General features: G+C 34.8%; 1 pseudogene; it reads right to left on the bottom strand.

Annotated features, from left to right (window-relative positions):
* Window positions 1-220: 220 nt before the first annotated feature.
* Window positions 221-960, bottom strand: LOC128730106 (uncharacterized; annotated as a pseudogene).
* Between the last annotated feature and the right edge of the window lie 8,925 nt (window positions 961-9,885).

Raw genomic sequence — 9,885 nt, 5'->3', positions numbered from 1 at the left:
GCACATGTTTTATGCGGATTCCAGGGGGGAATTCCAGTACGGGTTTTGGCGGATGCATATGTTCATTCAGGCGCCAGGGTACAGGTGATTAGTTTTTAATGAAGTCGCTGAGCATTGTAAGCGGTTGCTTATTCGTCTCAGGCCATTCCATTATTGTAGATATTGTAAAAAAAATAGAGGGTACGTGACGATACGATGCTAACTCGCCCCTCCTTAAATTTTAAGGCTCCGTCCGAAAAACTGCCATCATCGCCGGCGGTTTAATGGTATCGGGCTGGATTTCTTGTTGTGGTTGATCTGATGTAGTTTTAGAAGTAGGCTGTCCTCGGATGTTTATGACTGTTCGTTTTTGCTTGCTGATGATTAGGTATACACAAATAACAATCAATAGCATTATCGGTGTACTTGCTAAACCAACCGTTCCAAGTGAAGCTCTTCGATTCTAATCGAATTTGATGCATCTCTTTCCTAAGTTCCACATGTGTTGAATAAAGATGTTCGAGATTGGGGTTTAGCACGTTGTTTACTGATGTAACGTTTAAGCCATAGATAGGGAGATTCAGCGGTGATCCATGTAGTTCTGTTTTGTTATTTGAAATCTCTTCCTCATTCAGGAATATTTTACAAGATTTGTATGACAGGTGAAACGAGCCTGTCAGATTTCTCTTCTTTAGACCGCATGTGGTTTTTATTGTAAATTCAACGGCTGAGTTGATAAGAATGTGCATCTTGTCTAGATGGATAATTTCGAATTTTGTTGGGTTCGCTACAAAATCACACGCTGCTTGCTGTCCTCGTAGAAGGGCTGGGACACATTCGCCGTTATCTTCTTGCAATTCTTTTAAATCATAGATATACTTGTTGCCGTTTGGTATGATGAAGAGTTGGGAGTTTAGGGATAGGTAAAATTGTTTAGGTACATGAATTTTCTTATTCCTATTTGTTATTGTTGTTTTTAGGCTGCCCACATGGACAGAGGAGTCGTGGTAGGCCCAAACTGAGATGGAGTGATGGCGTGGATGCGTCCGCCTAAAAGGCCCGCGGATCAACGATTGGCAGGTGACGGCGCTCGACCGCGAGCGGTTCCGGTTTCTCCTGGAGCAGGCCAAGACCGCGAAGCGGTTGTAGCACCTGATAACGTAACGTAACGTGAACAAAACAAATTTTTATGGATCGTCCTTGATCAAAAAAAATTTTTTTAGTACATCCTCGATCTAAAAAAATTTTTTAGTACATCCTCGATCTAAAAAAAATTTTTTTAGTACATCCTCGACCTAAAAAAATTTTTTTAGTACATCCTCGATTTAAAAAAAATTTTTTTAGTACATCCTCGATTTAAAAAAATTTTTTTAGTACATCCTCGATCTAAAAAAAATTTTTTTAGTACATCCTCGATCTAAAAAAATTTTTTTAGTACATCCTCGACCTAAAAAAAATTTTTTTAGTACATCCTCGATCTAAAAAAATTTTTTTAGTACATCCTCGACCTAAAAAAAATTTTTTTAGTACATCCTCGATCTAAAAAAATTTTTTTAGTACATCCTTGATATGAAAAAATTTTTTTTAGTACATCCTCGATCTAAAAAAAATTTTTTTAGTACATCCTCGATCTAAAAAAAATTTTTTGAGTACATCCTCGATCTAAAAAAAATTTTTTAAGTACATCCTTGATATGAAAAAAATTTTTTTAGTACATCCTCGATCTAAAAAAATTTTTTTAGTACATCCTCGATCTAAAAAAAATTTTTTTAGTACATCCTCGATCTAAAAAAATTTTTTTTGTACATCCTTGATATGAAAAAATTTTTTTAGTACATCCTCGATCTAAAAAAATTTTTTTAGTATATCCTCGATCCAAAAAAATTTTTTTAGTACATCCTCGATCTAAAAAAAATTTTTTTAGTACATCCTCGATCTAAAAAAATTTTTTAGTACATCCTTGATATGAAAAAAATTTTTTTAGTACATCCTCGATCTAAAAAAAATTTTTTTAGTACATCCTTGATATGAAAAAATTTTTTTTAGTACATCCTCGATCTAATAAAATTTTTTTAATACATCCTCGATCAAAAAAAATTTTTTTAGTACATCCTCGATCTAAAAAAAATTTTTTTAGTACATCCTTGATATGAAAAATATTTTTTTAGTACATCCTCGATCTAAAAAAACTTTTTTAGTACATCCTCGATCTAAAAAAAATTTTTTTAGTACATCCTTGATATGAAAACAATTTTTTTAGTAAATCCTCGATCTAAAAAAATTTTTTAGTACATCCTCGATCTAAAAAAATTTTTTAAGTACATCCTCGATCTAAAAAAAATTTTTTTAGTATATCCTTGATATGAAAAAAATTTTTTTAGTACATCCTCGATCAAAAAAAAATTTTTTTAGTACATCCTTGATATGAAAAAAATTTTTTAGTACATCCTCGATCTAAAAAAATTTTTTAAGTACATCCTCGATCTAAAAAAAATTTTTTTAGTACATCCTCGATCTAAAAAACATATTTTTAGTACATCCTCGATCTAAAAAAATTTTTTAAGTACATCCTCGATCTAAAAAAAATTTTTTTAGTACATCCTCGATCTAAAAAACATATTTTTAGTACATCCTCGATCTAAAAAAATTTTTTTAGTACATCCTCGATTTAAAAAAAAATTTTTTAGTACATCCTTGATATGGAGAAAATTTTTTTAGTACATCCTCGATTTAAAAAAAAATTTTTTAAGTACATCCTTGATATGAAAAAAATTTTTTTAGTACATCCTCGATCTAAAAAAAATTTTTTAAGTACATCCTTGATATGAAAAAAATTTTTTTAGTACATCCTCGATCTAAAAAAATTTTTTTAGTACATCCTCGATCTAAAAAAAATTTTTTTAGTACATCCTCGATCTAAAAAAATTTTTTTTGTACATCCTTGATATGAAAAAATTTTTTTAGTACATCCTCGATCTAAAAAAATTTTTTTAGTATATCCTCGATCTAAAAAAATTTTTTTAGTACATCCTCGATCTAAAAAAAATTTTTTTAGTACATCCTCGATCTAAAAAAATTTTTTAGTACATCCTTGATATGAAAAAAATTTTTTTAGTACATCCTCGATCTAAAAAAAATTTTTTTAGTACATCCTTGATATGAAAAAATTTTTTTTAGTACATCCTCGATCTAATAAAATTTTTTTAATACATCCTCGATCAAAAAAAAATTTTTTAGTACATCCTCGATCTAAAAAAAATTTTTTTAGTACATCCTTGATATGAAAAAAATTTTTTTAGTACATCCTCGATCAAAAAAAATTTTTTTAGTACATCCTCGATCAAAAAAAATTTTTTTAGTACATCCTCGATCTAAAAAAAATTTTTTTAGTACATCCTTGATATGAAAAAAATTTTTTAGTACATCCTCGATCAAAAAAAATTTTTTTAGTACATCCTCGATCAAAAAAAGTTTTTTTAGTACATCCTTGATATGAAAAAAATTTTTTTAGTACATCCTCGATCAAAAAAAATTTTTTTAGTACATCCTCGATAAAAAAAAATTTTTTAGTACATCCTCGATGTAAAAAAATTTTTTTTAGTACATCCTCGATATGAAAAAAATGTTTTTAGTACATCCTCGATCAAAAAAAATTTTTTTAGTACATCCTCGATCTAAAAAAAATTTTTTAGTACATCCTTGATATGAAAAAAATTTTTTTAGTATATCCTCGATCTAAAAAAATTTTTTAGTACATCCTCGATCAAAAAAAATTTTTGTAGTACATCCTCGATCTAAAAAAAATTTTTTTAGTACATCCTTGATATGAAAAAAAATTTTTTAGTACATCCTCGATCTAAAAAAATTTTTTTAGTACATCCTTGATATGAAAAAAATTTTTTTAGTACATCCTCAATCTAAAAAAAATTTTTTTAATACATCCTTGATATGAAAAAATTTTTTTAGTACATCCTCGATCTAAAACAATTTTTTTAGTACATCCTCGATCTAAAAAAATTTTTTTAGTACATCCTCGAACTAAAAAAAATTTTTTAGTACATTATCGATTTAAAAAAAAATTTTCAAGTACATCTTCGATCAAAAAAAATTTTTGTAGTACATCCTTGATCTAAAAAAAATTTTTCTAGTACATCCTCGATCTAAAAAAATTTTTTTAGCACATCCTCGATCTAAAAAAAATTTTTTTAGTACATCCTCGATCTAAAAAAATTTTTTTAGTACATCCTCGATCTAAAAAAATTTTTTTAGTACATCCTCGAACTAAAAAAAATTTTTCTAGTACATCCTCGATCTAAAAAAATTTTTTAGTACATCCTCGATCAAAAAAAATTTTTTAGTACATCCTCGATCAAAAAAAAATTTTTTAGTACATCCTTGATATGAAAAAAATTTTTTTAGTACATCCTCGACCTAAAAAAAATTTTTTTAGTACATCCTCGATCTAAAAAAAGTTTTTTAGTACATCCTCGACCTAAAAAAAATTTTTTTAGTACATCCTCGAACTAAAAAAATTTTTTTAGTACATCCTCGATCTAAAAAAAATTTTTTTAGTACATCCTCGATATAAAAAATTTTTTTAGTACATCCTCGATCTAAAAAAATTTTTTAGTACATCGTCGATCTAAAAAATTTGTTAAGTTCATATAAAGCGTGTGCGTTGGCACATTTTTATTCGAACAAACACACGAAAACATGAACAGTGTCAAATGAAAACACATTTAAAAACAAAAAAATACACACAACAATCAAAAAAACAACATTCGTACGAAAGCAAAGTACGGCAAAACCGAAACCTCCCCTGGCTAATGATCGCCTGGCAACGACGTGCACGGAAACGGGGGTGGGGTTATGTTCGCTCGGGTGCCCCTAAACACATTCTGCGGTACCGAAAAAGCCGCCGTGGCTGGTCGACAGGGGCACAGATGACCGCAGATGATGCAAAAAGTCACCCGGCTCAGCTGTCGCTCGGTGAAAAATCCAGCGGCAAACGTACGTTTTGTGTATTTATTTTCGGTAGGCTCGATAACGGTTTGACACTTCGCTGACTCTGCAGTGAAAGATGCATAATGGTGACCGGAGGAGAAATTATGTTCCATTCGATGGAAAAGCTCTTTTCTCCTGCAAACTCTTTCCTATTATTTACACACAACATTCAATCACTTACTGGTTTTTTTTTTCATTTTTAGCCGCCAAAAATAGAGCTCTAATCTGCTAAATTACCCCGAGTTTTTAGAAGAATTTAAATCTTTCCTTCTGTCAGGAGCTGTCAACATATCAAAAACAAAATACCTCGCTCAAGCAAAACTGTCAGCTCCATCATTTTGACACTTACAATTACAATTTGTGCAACTCTAAAAAGCGGGTAAGTGAGTTCTTCTCGTTTTGCGGAAAATTAAGCGCAATTCACTCATCTAATCGTCTTGTTGTTTGGACTCTGTACAATTTACCGTTCGTCTTTCCACTTCCATTGTTCCATTGCCCAATGATTCGCCAGCTTTTGGAACCGCTTTAAGGTCGTCGTCATCATCATCATCATCTTCCTTTACCGCTAGCGTTCGGGTCCATTTGGGGCGAACAGCTACAGCTACAGCTACACCAGGCCAGTGGAAGAAGGCCCAGTTGCCCAAAGCCATAGGAACGTACGGCCATCGGAAGGAAGGACCTTTCACCGAGCGAGGTGTACGAGGTACAGCGATGAAGCTTAGGGTTTTAGGCCAACGAAACCATCCTAGCAATCGAAAGTACACTGATGTTCTGAGCACAAAGAAGGTTGTTTGCGCGAGAATTCTGGATATTCTCAACCATTCGGGCTTGGTTGTTCAGCCAAAACTCACAAAAAAAGGTAGGTATCTACCACAGAATTAGCTCGTTGGGAAGCTCAACGGGAAACATTTCTATGCACGATTCTTTTAACGACGGATTACCGCGCGGAGTATATTTACATCGGAAATTCTCTGCTAAACTGCACAATGCATCCTAGCAGGCATCGATAATTCAAGCAGTTAATTGGCCACTTGAACGTACCCCCCCCCCCGAAAAAAGTGGTCCACCTGGGCTGGGTCTCGATCTCGTGTCACTCCGCAAAAAAAAGAAGCACGCAGCTCGATTTGCGGGTCAACGGAACATTTTTTTCTATTACATCTCGGTCGCTTTCGTTCTGTTTCGTTTGCAGAACTGATTTTTAGGTCGCGTGCGTTATTTGCGCTATGCTTTTTTATAGTTCCGTGCCAGTTTTGGGTGCATGCGAGGCATCGACTTACATCGGGAGCAGAACGGCAACGAAAGCAAACGAGAAAGGTTCTCGCTGGTGCCGAACGCAAAAGCAAACACCCAGCAGGCGCTAATAGAGAGGGAGGCTTTTCCTATTCGCGATGAAGAAGAAACTGCACTTCTCGCGTGTCCTTGCGAGAGAGAGCGAGAGAGCGAGAGAGAGAAGTCTCTCAATTTGCGAAAGAGAATCGAAAGGATAAACATGCCAAAATGTCCCCAAAACCGCGCCAGGATCCTACCCAGGGGATCCCCAAAACGAACGAACGAACGGAGAGAGAGAGAGAGAGAGAGAGCACTTTGAGTGTGTGTGTGTGTGCCAGTGTTGAGGGATCGGTCCTCTGCTCCTGCTGCTGGATGTCCTTGCGGGGGTTTTACTCGTGCATTCATTCCTGCACGCAGTTCGTACGCAGTTCGTTTCGCGTGTGTTCCCAGCACAGCACCGCGGGTTTTGGTTTTGCACGAGCACGGGAAAAAGTCGTGCCCCAAAAAAGGGACGAAGCTGTGTGTGTCCGCGTGAGGCCGGGGGGGTTTTGTGGTCCGCGCCACTGTCACTCACGCACGGTGTCCTTCGAGTGTGACAGAACTAGCGAGTGAATTCGGTGTCGAGTACCGAGTAGTAGAACCGATCGGCAAACTTCAACCGAGCCAAACTCTGATACTCGCTCAGGATAGGACTGGCAAACGAGGGAGGTTCGAGCAATCCACCCACCCACCCAGGAAGCATTTGGGCGAAGATCCTCCGGTAGCGAGAAAGAGACAAAAGCCTATCGGTCCTATCTGCTTCTCGCTTGCACAACGCCAGCCGAACTGGAAATTGAGCATTTGTTGAGCATAAAAATCATTGCTCGACCCGTTTTGGTTTGCATTGTGTGCAACAGCGCAGGCTCAGGTTTTGTCAGAGTGTGGTTGAATGACGCGCCATGAAGTTGCGTATTGCCATAATGCAGTCGCTTGTGGAGAGCGATCGTACAACCTCGACGTGGATAGCTCGGATGGTTAGACATGTAAACAAAACCCTCCAAACGCTTCTCTGACTTACGTCCGTTTACGACTATCATCGGGCCAAAACCAATCAATGCCAGCATATGAGAACGACTGACTGGGAGCTCGCTCATCTGAGGGGGGGGGGGGGGGGGGGGGGGTGGGCTTTGACTTCCGCAGCATGCACAGCTTACACTCTCTGGACACTCGTCGGCACGTTGATCGAAGCGACGGAATGTCATGCATTTGCCTTACTTCGTTAATGACCGTCTCCTGGCAACCGTGTTTGAACCGCCGATGCATGTCATCGATGACGATTTGGGAAGGAGAATCGGTCGCTTAGCTGACGGTTCCGCAATGTGGCATCCATCTATCCTTCCGTGCATCCTCAAGGACTCCCCCTAGGTACCTCTGAGTTCTTCTGCAGCTTGACGTACGCTTCCGGGTACGCTTGCTGCTGCACTTCACGAAGGATAAAGATTTCAGCTTTCGTTAACTCTTCCCGCGTAAGGCCCACGCTGGAGCGCGATGACGGATTGCGCCGGTGTCGGATAAATCGCAACACGTAGGCAGCGGTGCGGACCAGCCTCGTCCAACGGGAAAATCTAGAGAAGACAATTGTTGGTCGATTAACATAATGAACGCCGACTAATTGTGCTTCTTTTCGTATCTCCTCGTAGGTATGTATGTTCGCTGGTTGAGCTATATTCCATTCTGCTTCAAGTTGTATGGCGCACCGGGCTTGGATGGGACAAAGAATCCTTGAACAAAACAAATTTTTTTAGTACATCCTCGATCTAAAAAAAATTTTTTTAGTACATCCTTGATATGAAAAAAATTTTTTTAGTACATCCTCGATCAAAAAAAATTTTTTTAGTACATCCTTGATATGAAAAAATTTTTTTTAGTACATCCTCGATCTAAAAAAAAATTTTTTAGTACATCCTTGATATGAAAAAATTTTTTTTAGTACATCCTCGATCTAAAAAATTTTTTTTAGTACATCCTCGATCTAAAAAAAATTTTTTTAGTACATCCTCGATCTAAAAAAAATTTTTTTAGTACATCCTTGATATGAAAAAAATTTTTTTAGTACATCCTCGATCAATAAAAATTTTTTTAGTACATCCTTGATATGAAAAAATTTTTTTTAGTACATCCTCGATCTAAAAAAAAATTTTTTAGTACATCCTTGATATGAAAAAATTTTTTTTAGTACATCCTCGATCTAAAAAATTTTTTTTAGTACATCCTCGATCTAAAAAATTTTTTTTAGTACATCCTCGATCTAAAAAAATTTTTCTAGTACATCCTCGATCTAAAAAAATTTTTTTAGTACATCCTAGATCAAATAAAAATGTTTTAGTACATCCTCGATCTAAAAAAAATTTTTTTAGTACATCCTTGATATGAAAAAAATTTTTTTAGTACATTCTCGATCTAAAAAAATTTTTTTAGTACATTCGATCTAAAAAAATTTTTTTAGTACATCCTCGATCAAAAAAAATTTTTTTAGTACATCCTTGATATGAAAAAAAATTTTTTAGTACATCCTCGATCAAAAAAAATTTTTTTAATACATCCTCGATTTAAAAAAAATTTTTTTAGTACATCCTCGATCTAAAAAAATTTTTTTAGTACATCCTCGATCAAAAAAAATTTTTTTAGTACATCCTCGATCTAAAAAAAATTTTTTAAGTACATCCTTGATATGAAAAAAATTTTTTTAGTACATCCTTGATCAAAAAAAATTTTTTTAGTACATCCTCGATCGAAAAAAAATTTTTTTAGTACATCCTCTATCAAAAAAAATTTTTTTAGTACATCCTCGATCTAAAAAAAATTTTTTAGTACATCCTTGATATGAAAAAAATTTTTTTAGTACATCCTCGATTTAAAAAAAACTTTTCTAGTACATCCACGATCTAAAAAAAAATTTTCTAGTACATCCTCGATTAAAAAAAAATTTTTTAGTACATCCTCGATCTAAAAAAATTTTTTAGTAAATCCTCGATTTAAAAAAAATTTTGTTAGTACATCCTCGATTTTAAAAAAAATTTTCTAGTACGTCCTCGATCTAAAAAAATTTTTTTAGTACATCCTCGATTTAAAAAAAATTTTTCTAGTACATCCTCGATCTAAAAAAATTTTTTTAGTACATCCTTGATCTAACAAAAATTTTTTTAGTACATCCTCGATCTAAAAAAAATTTTTTTAGTACATCCTCGATCTAAAAAAATTTTTTTAGTCCATCCTCGATCAAAAAACCTTTTTTTTAGTACATCCAAAGCGTGTGCATTGGCACATTTTTATTCGAACAAACACACGAAAACATGAACAGTGATAAAATGAAAACACATTTAAAAAAAAAATACACATAACATTCAAAAAAACAACATTCGTACGAAAGCAAAGTACGGCAAAACCGAAACCTCCCCTGGCTCGAAATGATCGCCAGGCAACGACGTGCACGGAAACGGGGGTGGGGTTATGTTCGCTCGGGTGCCCCTAAACACATTCTGCGGTCGACCTAAAGCCCCCGTGGCTGGTCGACAGCGGCACAGATGACCGCAGATGATGCAAAAGTCACCCGGCTCAGCTGTCGGTCGGTGAAAAATCCAGCGGCAGACGTAC

Source organism: Anopheles nili, unplaced genomic scaffold, assembly GCF_943737925.1.
Source record: "Anopheles nili unplaced genomic scaffold, idAnoNiliSN_F5_01 U_low_cov_19, whole genome shotgun sequence".
Classification (NCBI taxonomy): Eukaryota; Metazoa; Arthropoda; class Insecta; order Diptera; family Culicidae; genus Anopheles; species Anopheles nili.
The sequence above is the reverse complement of the archived record's forward strand: the minus strand, read 5'-3'. Positions and strand labels throughout refer to the sequence as shown.